General features: G+C 37.2%; 1 protein-coding gene across 1 annotated transcript in view; it reads left to right on the forward strand.

Annotated features, from left to right (window-relative positions):
- The first annotated feature begins 1317 nt into the window (after positions 1 to 1317).
- The window catches only part of LOC143052841 (uncharacterized), a 116901-nt gene continuing 100415 nt past the window's right edge, over positions 1318 to 17803 (forward strand). The window contains exon 1 of the mRNA XM_076225947.1: positions 1318 to 1460. The gene's annotated coding sequence lies outside the window, so the exon portion shown is untranslated. The remainder of the gene's footprint in view (positions 1461 to 17803) is intronic.

Raw genomic sequence — 17803 nt, forward strand, 5'->3', positions numbered from 1 at the left:
AATTCATTTTTGTATCGAATCATTTCCAAACATTACAGTTATATTGTCAATTTTGATATTAAAAATCTAGATAGGACTGTTGCAAACACACTGCTGAAAGATCTCTATAACTGTGTTGAATTGATGTTATTTTAGAATAAGTTTTTAGAAAGATTCGATTATCCGAATTGTATCTTATTTTACGGGCTTTGTAAACAACATGATCGTAAAATTTAGTATGTTTACACAGTTTCCGCTACTTATTTACAATATTTGGAAAAGTGAAAATACATTTTTTCTATGCTGTATATACTCCAAACTACATGTCTGTTTACACAGTTTTGGTTGATGGGTGCTTATATTGTCACCTTAACTTATTATGTCTGATTTTTGGATCTCCTGATTTTTCGATGTAGCGGAGCTGTATAACCAGGCTTTATCCATCACGTTCTTCATTAATAACAGTGATGTAGCGGAGCTGTATAACCAGGCTTTATCCATCACGTTCTTCATTAATACCAGTGTTGTAGCGGAGCTGTATAACCAGGCTTTATCCATCACGTTCTTCATTAATACCAGTGAAGTAGCGGAGCTGTATAACCAGGCTTTACCCATAACGTTCTTCATTAATGGCAGTACAAAGTCTGGAATACGACTTATGTTTCCATTTATTCCTTTGATTAATATAGTCGAGCGTTGAGTTTTGTCAGGTTTTATTGCTTTCCTCCTTTTTGAATCAACCATGTTAATTCTTCTTTATATCATATTTGTCAATTAAACTCTTGGAGGTTAAAGTCACTCAAATTTGTTCTACAAAATAGATATAGGAAGATGTGATATGAGAGCCGATGAGACATCTCTCCATCCAGGTAACAATCTATAAATGTAAACCCTTATTTGTCAAGGTCCGGCCTTTAACACGGAGCCTTGGTTCACACGTGCACCGATCAGCAAGCTATAAAGGGCCCAAAATTGCTAGTGTAAATTTATTCAAAATGTATGTATGAGGCCGTCTTATTGTTAAGATATCAATGTGAGCCGATTTGACCATTAGCATTGTTTAAAGAGTGTATATAAGGACTTCCACAAACAATGAAAGACCAAAAAGTATAATATAGAAGTAAATTAAAGTAATCACGACTAGTATTGTATTGTAAAAGATAATATAAATTCATTAATTGCCAATAGCGGGAAAACCAAAACATGTTACAAATAGTTGTCCGGAACACTCCATATATCGCCCGGAAAGATGATATATCCCTTCAATATAAATGTTTTATCATAAAGGAAACAGACTTTCCGAGTCTAATCTTGCTTACGTTAACAAATATATATAGAGACATTTGTGGTTTCTTTTTAAAAACTAGAAGTTTAACTTAATTATTTGTTTCGGAGCTTGTATTTGTATAATTACTTGGACGACAAATCCCAAACCACTTTTACCACTTATGTGGTAGATAGCGGATATTTTTAAATAAAAGGTGAGAAATTATTTAGTTATGTTCATGTTTATGGGTCTTTTTTTTTAAGTTAATACAGTAATTAATAAATTGAAACCAGATTTCCAATATTTTTTCCAATAAACATACATTTGAAGACAGCAAGACAAAATGTTGATAGTTTTAACGAAAAGAAATCACAATCGGGCACAAGATTTGAACGACTCAATTGTATGAGGCAAAAACTATCGACGAATACAAATGCTGAAAGAGGAGAGTCGACCTCTTTAACTGTTTCGTAATATATTTCTTTAAACAAAAATAGTTATGTCTTCATGTTTAGCTTCTCATAACTTTTGACTGTAAAAACATGTTTTGTTTAATAAATCCACAAACAATGACATGGAATAACAAAATTATTTTTCAAACGACAAACTTGAAAATTATTAAATTCAGTTGTTGATTACTTTTGGTATTAAACTGGATATTCAAACAAAGAGAACAATATCCGTATTTCGAAATCTCAAATAACAATAGCATAAACGAAATCGTGCATTTTAACACAACTGTCATTTTTACACTTTAAAGATTACTTCTACAGGCTTAATTAGGTTATCACTTATATTCAATATGTACCTTTGTTCCTTACTTATTGAGTTCATTACAATATTTGAGTACATTGAATTTTTATGACAGAAACAGCTTTCTTCAATTTGAGCTGCTCTTATTTATCTACTTTAAAAAATCTCATTAACTTTACAGAGATGACGAGACTATGGTTTATAGTGACAGTACTTGTCTTTGTTTTTAATCATGGAATGGCTACGCAGCCGATTATACAAAATCCTGATATGAGAGTATTTTGCTTGATGTTTGCTTTACCAGGACGAAAAAATGGTCCCGATATTAACGGCTTTAAAAATCTATTCGATGCCCAACTCGAAAAAGTAGGCAAGAATATCTTCGGAAACATTCCACACAGTAAAAAGAATGGAAGAGGCCGGAAAGATATGCACATTCATGGACAGTTCGTCCCCTAAATGTGCTTACCACAGGATAACAACCATTGGAAACCACGTGATTGATGATCTAAGAAGACTTGAAAGTAACATTGGGACCGGATTCAAAGATTCGTGGTATATGTATACAGTGCTTCTGTCGACGTGGTACATGGACCGAGTCTTTCTAAATCTTAATTGTGGCCCAGTGGATGTTAACTCGCCTCGTCCGACATCTCAGTGGGAGTATGTAGCTAAATGGAGTAAGAATCTACTCTCCCGGAGAAATTTCTGCACTTGGTCAAAACCGTTGGACAAAACAGTGGCACAAAATCTACGTCAAGAAGTGAAGAAGATTTGCGACTTTAGAGAAACAGAGCCTATCTGTAGACTAGAACCGGTTCTAGACTTGGTAGATTCAATGACAAATCTATGCAATACTGTTCCCCAAACCGAATGGCGAACGAGTTCATCAAACTTTAAGTTCTTTAAAAGTGCAGCGTACATCAACTTCTATAGTATGAGGGTAAAAATGCCGACAAATATTGTTAATCTATTTGACACAGGCACAAGAGAAGAAGCTGTCAAAACAGGAATACTTAGCATCTTTTTTCAAATGTATGACGACTTTAAAGCCAACGACTTAACGCTAGCCGTCAAACTGCTAAAGATACTTCCAAAAAGTCAGTATTTACCATGTGATTACAATGCACCATTCCCATCATTCAAATGGTTGATCTGCTCATGCGCGAAGGTATTTAACGAACTCCGTTTGTACCTTCAAACCTATGGTAAAGGTAACGCTGATGTTTTACCCCGTAAATTCTTGGTTTCAGATATTGACTTTCGGGAATATATAAAAAACTTAAAAGTATCTCAAATAAAAGAGCTTGCAGAGAAGAACGCTGTTAGTCTTCAAGTCGTTGCTATGGATATTAAGAATGATGTACAACACCGATTTCAACAACTGGGTAAAAATACTTTAAGACAGTAGCTACGTACCAAAAAGGCAAGCTAAAAGCAGACGTTGGATATCTCAAAGGCAGAATTGAAGATTATCAGACGAGATTTAACAATTATGTAGAAGATATCAAAGGAAAACTAACAACATTACTGGGGCTTTACATAGGTACTGTTGCGGCAGATTTAGCTCAAGCCGTAGCAAAGATGGCAATACGAGTGGCAATGGCTGGAAATCCATTTAAATGGCTGGCTGATAGTGGGAATGCCGATGATATTTTGGAGTCCGCGACAGAAATAGCGGAAGCATCCAGACTTCTAACTCATGCTATTGGTAGTGCAGTCCATTTCCATAAGCTTGTGGATTACAGCACTAAAATTGCAACAAAACTGGCAAAAAATGAGAAGATGATAAAGAATGTTGGCAATATTATGAATAATGCTATGAAGATTGTAGAGTCATCTGAAAATGGGTTTGAAACAATGCAGTCCAACTTCTTGAGAGAGTACAATGACTATTCCCCTCAAGTTACAAAAGATGATCTAGCTAAACTAGGGTCTTACTGGGAACTATTTATTGAAGAAATATGCGAGGGTATTGCCTCTACGGGTAGTGTTCATGCAAATGCAATAAGAGGAATTGCGGGTACAACTGGCAGGTGTCGTGAAGCTAAAATAACCGCCGCACAATTGGTAGCAACACAAGAAGAAGTATACGACCTTCAGTTTGACCTCATGGAAACAATGGCAAATTTAATGCGAAGCTTAACACAAATACAAAGCTCCAAAATTCTCGGAAATGGTCCAAAAGCCCAACATCCAAGTGGTTTATCCATTGACACTATTAAAACATTAGTAGCAGTTTCGTCGATGTCGTACAATATATTACAGACAACTAACGTGCAAATGCTGTGTAACATTTTGGAATATAAACAGGGACGAAAGCCACAGTTATGTAACGGATTGGCTACCGATATTGACAGGTTATTAGCATTAAGAGACAGTGAATGTCACGAGGAATTGAAATTTATAACAGTGTCAACAAAACGGACGAACACAACTGGTGACTATTCTTGGCTAGACCTTTCTATGTTATTTCGTGGTAAAACTGTCCCCTTCCAAGTACCAAACGTAAACTGGTGGATGGAGCATGGTCAACTTTTACCATCACAAAGAAGTCATAGCTTTTATCTGGCTGGGTTTGAAATATATATGCCGATTGTTAGCGAAGACGCCCGTCCAGTAAATATTTTATAGTAAATTAATAATTGGTTGTTTCATCAGTGTAAAAACTGCAATTTGATCAGTTCTGAAAAACACTTTTTAATCAGTTTACTTCATTTATGTGTTATTACTTCCAATCGACTTTTAAAAAAAGAGGGACGAAAGATACCAAAGGGACAGTCAAACTCATAAATCTAAAACAAACTGACAACGCCATGGCTAAAAATGAAAAGGACAAACAAACAACAGCACACACGACACAACATAGAAAACTAAAGAATAAACAACATGAACCCCACCAAAAAACTAGGGGTGATCTCAGGTGCTCCGGAAGGGTAAGCAGATCCTAGACTAAAAACTAGACTTTCAAATAGAGATTGTTCATGGTTTAAAACGTATTAAACATAAAAGGGAAAAAAGTTATCTACGCCCTGTTTCACATTTTTTGTCAAGATATTGTATGTCAGATGAATCCAAATGTCCAGTATTATTTTAGAATAGTGTCTGAGAAAAATTTGAACTATTTAGAAAGGAATGTATCATGGTTTGTTTTGACTATCTTTTCCTACTTTATTTAATTATTTTCTTCGTTAGGTACTTGTGCAAGTCACCCCAACGAACGTCGACAACAAATTGTTTCAAGATGCTAAGACAAACTACATCATATCACCGCTTAAACAGATGACTGACCGCCTCAAGATATCCTACACAGAAGGTCATGGTTCAAGTTGCCGGCAGCAAAGAATACCCAATCCATACCGAGTATGTGGCAGGAAGGAACGATCATCTTTTCCACAGATATGCCCTAATTCAATAAGTAATAATAATTTGTATTTGTAGTTTAATTTGCGGTTTGCAATTACTATACCAAGATATAGGATACACGCAGATCAGACAGCAACTTTATGTTTAGACTATTTTGGATCTTATTTAAAAAAAAAACAATCTATCTATTCCTATAAAACGCCAGAACTTAAATACTCACATTGGTTTATATTTGAAATTTGTAATTTTGCAATAAGATATATGCTTTCTAATTGTTTGAAGTGAACTCATCATTCCTCATTCTAATTATGTCACTACCGTATCGTCATCGATAAACACAATACCAATATCAGTATATAAGTGAATGCCTGCATAACATCTGCATTTATGGCACGATTTACGATACGTTACATCAACCTTGTGTTCACCTTATGCATGTTACTTATAGCTTAACCTTTTTATAAAAAAGTATTGTTTACAGGCGAGGAAGACAAAAGTATACTGCTACCGTCCATTTACTCAAAGTTTAATTTACGAGTGGAGGGATATGAACAACTTCATCTTGATGAACCAGTCACCGATGTTCCTCTGAAAATTGGCATCAAGTTCTGTTCAGTTGATCCATCTAGACCTCTGCAACGGCGGAAAAGAGAAATTCAAAGGTATGTATAATGCGGAATTCTTCTCTTCGCTGTTGCGGTAATCCAGAGACCTCCCATGCATGTTCAGTTATTTATTAAACAAATCACTTAACATCAAGTTCGGAGGTGACTTTATGGCTTCTACAACATTTTGAAGTGTTTAGTGAAAAATCTCGACCAGTTAAGTGGTTTCTACTTTAACGTGAGTTCCGATTAAGCCCGGATATTAAGGAATATTGTATAATTCGATGAAAATAGACACTTCTAGAATTATACTACGTTAACAATTGGGACCATGTCACATACATATTTAATCGATTCTTTTATTTTAAAATACTTCGAAATAAACTAACAATGCATGGCAAAACAATAAAAGGACCAAAAGGCAAACAACAGTATACAAAACTCAACAAAGAAGACTGAGCAGCACGAACTAGTTGTCTAAGTATCTTACATTAGTACCCGGTTTCAGTACGAACTGTCTAAGTATCTTACATTAGTACCCGGTTTCAGTACGAACTAGTTGTCTAAGTATCTTACATTAGTACCCGGTTTCAGCTCGAACTAGTTGTCTAAGTATCGTACATTAGTACCCGGTTTCAGCACGAACTAGTTGTCTAAGTATCTTACATTAGTACCCGGTTTCAGCACGAACTAGTTGTCAAAGTATCTTACATTAGTACCCGGTTTCAGTACGAACTAGTTGTCTAAGTATCTTACATTAGTACCCGGTTTCAGTACGAACTAGTTGTCATAAGTATCTTACATTAGTACCCGGTTTCAGCACGAACTAGTTGTCATAAGTATCTTACATTAGTACCCGGTTTCAGCACGAACTAGTTGTCTACGTATCTTACATTAGTACCCGGTTTCAGCTCGAACTAGTTGTCTAAGTATCTTACATTAGTACCCGGTTTCAGCACGAACTAGTTGTCTAAGTAGCTTACATTAGTACCTGGTTTCAGCACGAACTAGTTGTCTAAGTATCTTACATTAGTACCCGGTTTCAGTACGAACTAGTTGTCTAAGCAGCTTACATTAGTACCCGGTTTCAGCTCGAACTAGTTGTTTAAGTATCTTACATTAGTACCCGGTTTCAGCACGAACTAGTTCTCTAAGTATCTTACATTAGTACCCGGTTTCAGCACGAACTAGTTGTCTAAGTATCTTACATTAGTACCCGGTTTCAGCACGAACTAGTTGTCTAAGTATCGTACATTAGTACCCGGTTTCAGCACGAACTAGTTGTCTACGTATCTTACATTAGTACCCGGTTTCAGCACGAACTAGTTGTCTACGTATCTTACATTAGTACCCGGTTTCAGCACGAACTAGTTGTCTAAGTATCTTACATTAGTACCCGGTTTCAGCACGAACTAGTTGTCTAAGTATCTTACATTAGTACCCGGTTTCAGTACGAACTAGTTGTCTAAGTATCTTACATTAGTACCCGGTTTCAGTACGAACTAGTTGTCTAAGTATCTTACATTAGTACCCGGTTTCAGCACGAACTAGTTGTCTAAGTATCTTACATTAGTACCCGGTTTCAGTACGAACTAGTTGTCTAAGTATCTTACATTAGTACCCGGTTGCAGCTCGAACTAGTTGTCATAAGTATCTTACATTAGTACCCGGTTTCAGTACGAACTAGTTGTCTAAGTATCTTACATTAGTACCCGGTTTCAGCACGAACTAGTTGTCTAAGTATCTTACATTAGTACCCGGTTTCAGTACGAACTAGTTGTCTAAGTATCTTACATTAGTACCCGGTTTCAGCTCGAACTAGTTGTCTAAGTATTTTACATTAGTACCTGGTTTCAGCACGAACTAGTTGTCTGAGTATCTTACATTAGTACCCGGTTTCAGTACGAACTAGTTGTCTAAGTATCTTACATTAGTACCCGGTTTCAGTACGAACTAGTTGCCATAAGTATCTTACATTAGTACCCGGTTTCAGCACGAACTAGTTGTCTACGTATCTTACATTAGTACCCGGTTTCAGCACGAACTAGTTGTCTAAGTAGCTTACATTAGTACCCGGTTTCAGCACGAACTAGTTGTCTAAGTATCTTACATTAGTACCCGGTTTCATCACGAACTAGTTGTCTAAGTAGCTTACATTAGTACCCGGTTTCAGCACGAACTAGTTGTCTAAGTATCTTACATTAGTACCCGGTTTCAGCACGAACTAGTTGTCTAAGTAGCTTACATTAGTACCCGGTTTCAGTACGAACTAGTTGTCTAAGTAGCTTACATTAGTACCCGGTTTCAGCACGAACTAGTTGTCTAAGTAGCTTACATTAGTACCCGGTTTCAGCACGAACTAGTTGTCTAAGTATCTTACATTAGTACCCGGTTTCAGCACGAACTAATTGTCTAAGTATCTTACATTAGTACCCGGTTTCAGCACGAACTAGTTGTCTAAGTATCGTACATTAGTACCCGGTTTCAGCACGAACTAGTTGTCTAAGTATCTTACATTAGTACCCGGTTTCAGCATGAACTAGTTGTCTAAGTATCTTACATTAGTACCCGGATTCAGTACGAACTAGTTGTTTAAGTATCTTACATTAGTACCCGGATTCAGTACGAACTAGTTGTCTAAATATCTTACATTAGTACCCGGTTTCAGCACGAACTAGTTGTCTAAGTATCTTACATTAGTACCCGGTTTCAGCTCGAACTAGTTGTTATAAGTATCTTACATTAGTACCCGGTTTCAGTACGAACTAGTTGTCTAAGTATCTTACATTAGTTCCCGGTTTCAGCTCGAACTAGTTGTCTAAGTATTTTACATTAGTGCCCGGTTTCAGCACGAACTATTTGTCTAAGTATCTTACATTAGTACCCGGTTTCAGCACGAACTAGTTGTCTAAGTACCTTACATTAGTACCCGGTTTCAGCACGAACTAGTTGTCTAAGTATCTTACATTAGTACCCGGTTTCAGTACGAACTAGTTGTCTAAGTATCTTACATTAGTACCCGGTTTCAGTACGAACTAGTTGTCTAAGTATCTTACATTAGTACCCGGTTTCAGCACGAACTAGGTGTCTAAGTATCTTACATTAGTACCCGGTTTCAGTACGAACTAGTTGTCTAAGTATCTTACATTAGTACCCGGTTTCAGCTCGAACTAGTTGTCATAAGTATCTTACATTAGTACCCGGTTTCAGTACGAACTAGTTGTCTAAGTATCTTACATTAGAACCCGGTTTCAGCTCGAACTAGTTGTCTAAGTATTTTACATAAGTACCCAGTTTCAGCACGAACTAGTTGTCTAAGTATCTTACATTAGTACCCGGTTTCAGCTCGAACTAGTTGTCATAAGTATCTTACATTAGTACCCGGTTTCAGCACGAACTAGTTGTCTAAGTAGCTTACATTTACCCGGTTTCAGCTCGAACTAGTTGTCTAAGTATCTTACATTAGTACCCGGTTTCAGCACGAACTAGTTGTCTAAGTATCTTACATTAGTACCCGGTTTCAGCACGAACTAGTTGTCTAAGTATCGTACATTAGTACCCGGTTTCAGCACTAACTAGTTGTCTAAGTATCGTACATTAGTACACGGTTTCAGCACGAACTAGTTGTCTAAGTATCTTACATTAGTACCCGGTTTCAGCTCGAACTAGTTGTCTAAGTATCTTACATTAGTACCCGGTTTCAGCACGAACTAGTTGTCTAAGTATCTTACATTATTACCCGGTTTCAGCACGAACTAGTTGTCTAAGTATCTTACATTAGTACCCGGTTTCAGCACGAACTAGTTGTCTAAGTATCGTACATTAGTACCCGGTTTCAGCTCGAACTAGTTGTCTAAGTATCGTACATTAGTACCCGGTTTCAGCACGAACTAGTTGTCTAAGTATCTTACATTAGTACCCGGTTTCAGCACGAACTAGTTGTCTAAGTATCTTACATTAGTACCCGGTTTCAGCACGAACTAGTTGTCTAAGTATCTTACATTAGTACCTGGTTTCAGCATGAACTAGTTGTCTAAGTATCTTACATCAGTACCCGGTTTCAGCACGAACTAGTTGTCTAAGTATCTTACATTAGTACCCGGTTTCAGTACGAATTAGTTGTCTAAGTAGCTTACATTAGTACCCGGTTTCAGCACGAACTAGTTGTCTAAGTAGCTTACATTAGTACCCGGTTTCAGCACGAACTAGTTGTCTAAGTAGCTTACATTAGTACCCGGTTTCAGCACGAACTAGTTGTCTAAGTATCTTACATTAGTACCCGGTTTCAGCACGAACTAGTTGTCTAAGTATCTTACATTAGTACCCGGATTCAGCACGAACTAGTTGTCTAAGTATCGTACATTAGTACCCGGTTTCAGCACGAACTAGTTGTCTAAGTATCTTACATTAGTACCCGTTTTCAGCACGAACTAGTTGTCTAAGTATCTTACATTAGTACCCGGTTTCAGTACGAACTAGTTGTCTAAGTATCTTACATTAGTACCCGGTTTCAGTACGAACTAGTTGTCTAAGTATCTTACATTAGTACCCGGTTTCAGTACGAACTAGTTGTCTAAGTATCTTACATTAGTACCCGGTTTCAGTACGAACTAGTTGTCTAAGTATCTTACATTAGTACCCGGTTTCATTACGAACTAGTTGTCTTAGTATCTTACATTAGTACCCGGTTTCAGCACGAACTAGTTGTCTAAGTATCTTACATTAGTACCCGGTTTCAGTACGAACTAGTTGTCTAAGTATCTTACATTAGTACCCGGTTTCAGCTCGAACTAGTTGTCATAAGTATCTTACATTAGTACCCGGTTTCAGTACGAACTAGTTGTCTAAGTATCTTACATTAGAACCCGGTTTCAGCTCGAACTAGTTGTCTAAGTATTTTACATTAGTACCCGGTTTCAGCACGAACTAGTTGTCTAAGTATCTTACATTAGTACCCGGTTTCAGCACGAACTAGTTGTCATAAGTATCTTACATTAGTACCCGGTTTCAGCACGAACTAGTTGTCTAAGTAGCTTACATTTACCCGGTTTCAGCTCGAACTAGTTGTCTAAGTATCTTACATTAGTACCCGGTTTCAGCACGAACTAGTTGTCTAAGTATCTTACATTAGTACCCGGTTTCAGCACGAACTAGTTGTCTAAGTATCGTACATTAGTACCCGGTTTCAGCACGAACTAGTTGTCTAAGTATCTTACATTAGTACCCGGTTTCAGCACGAACTAGTTGTCTAAGTATCGTACATAAGTACCCGGTTTCAGCTCAAACTAGTTGTCTAAGTATTTTACATTAGTACCCGGTTTCAGCTCGAACTAGTTGTCTAAGTATCGTACATTAGTACCCGGTTTCAGCTCGAACTAGTTGTCTAAGTATCTTACATTAGTACCCGGTTTCAGTACGAACTAGTTGTCTAAGTATCTTCCATTAGTACCCGGTTTCAGGTCGAACTAGTTGTCATAAGTATCTTACATTAGTACCCAGTTTCAGCACGAACTAGTTGTCTAAGTATCGTACATTAGTACCCGGTTTCAGTACGAACTAGTTGTCTAAGTATCTTACATTAGTACCCGGTTTCAGCACGAACTAGTTGTCTAAGTATCGTACATTAGTACCCGGTTTCAGAATGAACTAGTTGTCTAAGTATCGTACATTAGTACCCGGTTGCAGTACGAACTAGTTGTCTAAGTATCTTACATTAGTATCCGGTTTCAGCTCGAACTAGTTGTCTAACTATCGTACATTAGTACCCGGTTTCAGCACGAACTAGTTGTCTAAGTATCTTACATTAGTACCCGGTTTCAGTACGAACTAGTTGTCTAAGTATCTTACATTAGTACCCGGTTTCAGCACGAACTAGTTGTCTAAGTATCGTACATTAGTACCCGGTTTCAGTACGAAAGAGTTGTCTAAGTATCTTACATTAGTACCCGGTTTCAGTACGAACTAGTTGTCTAAGTATCTTACATTAGTACCCGGTTTCAGTACGAACTAGTTGTCTAAGGATCTTACATTAGTACTCGTTTTCAGCTCGAACTAGTTGTCTAAGTATCTTACATTAGTACCCGGTTTCAGCACGAACTAGTTGTCTAAGTTATCTTACATTAGTACCCGGTTTCAGTACGAACTAGTTGTCTAAGTATCTTACATTAGTACCCGGTTTCAGCACGAACTAGTTGTCTAAGTATCGTACATTAGTACCCGGTTTCAGCACGAACTAGTTGTCTAAGTATCTTACATTAGTACCCGGTTTCAGTACTAACTAGTTATCTAATTATCTTACATTAGTACCCGGTTTCAGCTCGAACTAGTTGTCATAAGTATCTTACATTAGTACCCGGTTTCAGCACGAACTAGTTGTCTTAGTATCGTACATTAGTACCCGGTTTCAGCACTAACTAGTTGTCTAAGTATCTTACATTAGTACCCGGTTTCAGCACGAACTAGTTGTCTAAGTATCTTACATTAGTACCCGGTTTCAGCACGAACTAGTTGTCTAAGTATCTTACATTAGTACCCGGTTTCAGCACGAACTAGTTGTCTACGTATCTTACATTAGTACCCGGTTTCAGCACGAACTAGTTGTCTAAGTAGCTTACATTAGTACCCGGTTTCAGCTCGAACTAGTTGTCTAAGTATCTTACATTAGTACCCGGTTTCAGCACGAACTAGTTGTCTAAGTAGCTTACATTAGTACCCGGTTTCAGCACGAACTAGTTGTCTAAGTATCTTACATTAGTACCCGGTTTCAGCTCGAACTAGTTGTCTAAGTATCTTACATTAGTACCCGGTTTCAGCACGAACTAGTTGTCTAAGTAGCTTACATTAGTACCCGGTTTCAGCACGAACTAGTTGTCTAAGAAGCTTACATTAGTACCCGGTTTCAGCACGAACTAGTTGTCTAAGTATCTTACATTAGTACCCGGTTTCAGCACGAACTAGTTGTCTAAGTATCTTACATTAGTACCCGGTTTCAGCACGAACTAGTTGTCTAAGTATCTTACATTAGTACCCGGTTTCAGTACGAACTAGTTGTCTAAGTAGCTTACATTAGTACCCGGTTTCAGCACGAACTAGTTGTCTAAGTATCTTACATTAGTACCCGGTTTCAGCACGATCTAGTTGTCTAAGTATCTTACATTAGTACCCGGTTTCAGTACGAACTAGTTGTCTAAGTATCTTACATTAGTACCCGGTTTCAGTACGTCCTAGTTGTCTAAGAATCTTACATTAGTACCCGGTTTCAGCACGAACTAGTTGTCTAAGTATCTTACATTAGTACCCGGTTTCAGCACGAACTAGTTGTCTAAGTATCTTACATTAGTACCCGGTTTCAGAACGAACTAGTTGTCTAAGTATCTTACATTAGTACCCGGTTTCAGCACTAACTAGTTGTCTAAGTATCTTACATTAGTACCCGGTTTCAGCACGAACTAGTTGTCTAAGTATCTTACATTAGTACCCGGTTTCAGCACGAACTAGTTGTCTAAGTATCGTACATTAGTACCGGGTTTCAGCACGAACCATTTGTCTAAGTATCTTACATTTACCCGGTTTCAGCACGAACTAGTTGTCTAAGTATCGTACATTAGTACCCGGTTTCAGCTCGAACTAGTTGTCTAAGTATCTTACAATAGTACCCGGTTTCAGCACGAACTAGTTGTCTAAGTATCGTACATTAGTACCCGGTTTCAGTACGAACTAGTTGTCTAAGGATCTTACGTTAGTACCCGTTTTCAGCACGAACTAGTTGTCTAAGTATCTTACATTAGTACCCGGTTTCAGCACGAACTAGTTGTCTAAGTATCGTACATTAGTACCCGGTTTCAGCACGAACTAGTTGTCTAAGTATCTTACATTAGTACCCGGTTTCAGCACGAACTAGTTGTCTAAGTATCTTACGTTAGTACCCGTTTTCAGCTCGAACTAGTTGTCTAAGTATCTTACATTAGTACCCGGTTTCAGCACGAACTAGTTGTCTAAGTATCGTACATTAGTACCCGGTTTCAGCTCGAACTAGTTGTCTAAGTATCTTACATTAGTACCCGGTTTCAGCTCGAACTAGTTGTCTTAGTATCTTACATTAGTACCCGGTTACAGCACGAACTAGTTGTCTAAGTATCTTACATTAGTACCCGGTTTCAGCTCGAACTAGTTGTCTAAGTATCGTACATTAGTACCCGGTTTCAGCTCGAACTAGTTGTCTAAGTGTCTTACATTAGTACCCGGTTTCAGCTCGAACTAGTTGTCTAAGTATCGTACATTAGTACCCGGTTTCAGCTTGAACTAGTTGTCTAAGTATCTTACATTAGTACCCGGTTTCAGTACCAACTAGTTGTCTAAGTATCTTACATTAGTACCCGGTTTCAGCACGAACTAGTTGTCTAAGTATCGTACATTAGTACCCGGTTTCAGCACGAACTAGTTGTCTAAGTATCTTACATTAGTACCCGGTTTCAGCTCGAACTAGTTGTCTAAGTATCTTACGTTAGTACCCATTTTCAGCTCGAACTAGTTGTCTAAGTATCTTACATTAGTACCCGGTTTCAGCACGAACTAGTTGTCTAAGTATCGTACATTAGTACCCGGTTTCAGCTCGAACTAGTTGTCTAAGTATCTTACATTAGTACCCGGTTTCAGCTCGAACTAGTTGTCTAAGTATCTTACATTAGTACCCGGTTACAGCACGAACTAGTTGTCTAAGTATCTTACATTAGTACCCGGTTTCAGCTCGAACTAGTTGTCTAAGTATCGTACATTAGTACCCGGTTTCAGCTCGAACTAGTTGTCTAAGTGTCTTACATTAGTACCCGGTTTCAGCTCGAACTAGTTGTCTAAGTATCGTACATTAGTACCCGGTTTCAGCTCGAACTAGTTGTCTAAGTATCTTACATTAGTACCCGGTTTCAGTACGAACTAGTTGTCTAAGTATCTTACATTAGTACCCGGTTTCAGCTCGAACTTGTTGTCATAAGTATCTTACATTAGTACCCGGTTTCAGCACGAACTAGTTGTCTAAGTATCGTACATTAGTACCCGGTTTCAGCTCGAACTAGTTGTCTAAGTATCTTACATTAGTACCCGGTTTCAGCTCGAACTAGTTGTCTAAGTATCGTACATTAGTACCCGGTTTCAGCACGAACTAGTTGTCTAAGTATCTTACATTAGTACCCGGTTTCAGCACTAACTAGTTGTCTAAGTATCTTATATATAGAAAAAAGAATATCATTCAAAAACATGAACAGAGAAATGTACCAATTTAACAATAGATCGATATCAAACAAAAATGTTTTATTGTCATCTTTCGGGTGCAATAGGTAAACGAAACATCCAATGTCGAATCATCAACTTACAGTCCTAAAAAAAAATGTTACAACCCCGTGGTGCAGCGCAATCTCGACAGCGCCGTGGAATTGATCATCACTGACGTTTAATGTGATCCCGAGGAATGTTATTCCACTTGTCCCGCAAAGCAAACTCAAGCTGACTTTATGATATTGGAGGTGGTTTTCATCGTCTAAAACATGTCAAATCTGATGCAAAATTTGGTCGATCGGACCAAAATCCGGCGAAAAGCATGACTTTTAGCCAAGGCGGGTGCCAAATGTCTATGTAACCACCATTGACGTTTTTTGTACATAATGAATGGTTTTTGGTCTACAGAATTCGATATTTATGCCAGACGGTCGTTTAAATGTCACTAAGGAAAGACTGTGGTGCTCTTAAACAATTTCTGCGCAAATGGTGCTTTCAACTGAATTGCTCCAAAGGTTCTACCGTGACCACCATTGAACTCTTTGACCTTTGGACAGCCATCATATCGATATCGGATATGTGAAAGGCCAAATGTATCGGTCTTGCTGAGCGTTTCTTGCTTTTTGTACCCCGGGATGTGGCAATTTTGGTTGAATTTGTGGATGATTTGGGTTATTGTAGAGGCTACAACTTCAGTCTTCTCGTAATTGTATACTGTGAAAGGCTTCGTTGGATCATGCCCAAAACTGCATGTCGCTGGTTGTCGGAAAGTACTGGCATTTACTCAGATGTTTATTGCAGTTTCCTAACAATAAGGGCGGGAAAATTCATGACATTAGCCAAGCTTTAAATGACAAAATCGTGAAAATGGTGCGTATGTTGAAAAGCGGTGAACTCGGTTTTTGTTCGTTCAAAATAACCCTTACTTCGCATTTGTTCCAAAAATCTTCAACCGTAAAGTTGTCGAAAATTGTCTTAAAAGTCATTTTCACCAACTATACAAAGTTCTAATATAAATAAAATAAAAATTATAAGATTTTTTGGAAAAACAAAAGTGTTGCGTTTTCATTGGCACTCAGTATATATAAACTAACAAAATTATAAATATACTACCTGAAGATACCCTGGTCTTAAGGTATTAACATACAGAACTCTTTACTAAATTAGCTGTACCAGTGAAGAAATCTGTTAACAGCATGTGATATATTGTTGTTGAATAAAAAATAGAAAACTTTTTTTTTTTGATTTATTTGAAAAGAAAAAGAAAAAGTGTATACATAAGTATCTCATATCCTCACATTGAAAAATTTGCACGAGGTAACTGCAACATTTTGGAGCTAGAACTGTTGTTTTTTCTGGATCCCCTGCAGGAACCCTTGCTCATAATAGCCTTTGTTGTCAGGTATGTCCTTGTCTCTAGTCCATGGTAATTTTTATACCACATTGTCATACTTAAACCCTGAACCACTGTTTAATTATATTTCATGCGTTTTGTCATAAAATATTACTTTGTGGCATGTATTTTCTATTTAAATATCAAGTGATCCAGTTGTAAACACACTGTTTAGCAAATAATAAAAGGAAAGTACTCTTTCTTTTTCTTAAATGTCCTGGAAGAAGATGTTGAATTTAACTCAATGCAGCTGGGGATTAAGGCTTTTTCTTAGGCCAACAACATGCATTGTGTAACGATTTCTATTTTTCAAATATATCGATCATGTCCTGTAACTCATTTCACTTATGAATCAGTGAGCTTTTGTATCACTAACCGTATAGATAATTCCACTCGCTGTTGTACAGATTTGTGTGTTTTATTAAAAATGATACGGTATATTTTGGATTAGTTTCGTGTCATCGGGATTAATAATCTCTAATTAATTATTACAAATTAGATAAATCAATATAGATAACGTACATAGCTGTAGACAGCATATATACTTAATTTTATAATATCTAGCAATCTTAACTAATTTAAATAACTTCACATCGGAGTTATTGATCATATTATTATTGTATATATAGTTTATCTGTGGACTAATCAGGGTTTCTGTCACTAATTTAAAGCAACACGCACCATTTTGACATTTAATAAAATACATCATTTGTTTGAGTGTAGTATGGTTGACAAACAACTGTAGTTAAATTTGACACTGTTTAATATTTGCTTACAAAGCCTTAAAGATGCTTCATAATAGATATAGATACTATTAAATACATAAGCTGTTCATAACAGCTCTAGCTATTTCACATATTTATCAAAATGTCATACTTATTGGCAAAATTTATTTTGGCGATTTAGGTTCGTCCGCTTAGATAAGCGACACCAAATACCACCGTGACACTGAGATTGAGAATATTATGGAATGTTGAAGGTCTACTTCATTACTTGGTTATGTCTTCGATATTGACACAACTGGTCGACTTATAACTGAATTCAATCACATATTTCGTATTAATTGTATTTGTGTCTCACCTCACTGGTTACATGTTTACATGGTCATTTATCTTTAAATACCAAAATAGTCTTATATACTGTAAATTTACCTATTGTGTTATATTTGCG

Source organism: Mytilus galloprovincialis, chromosome 11 (assembly GCF_965363235.1).
Source record: "Mytilus galloprovincialis chromosome 11, xbMytGall1.hap1.1, whole genome shotgun sequence".
Taxonomy (NCBI): Eukaryota; Metazoa; Mollusca; class Bivalvia; order Mytilida; family Mytilidae; genus Mytilus; species Mytilus galloprovincialis.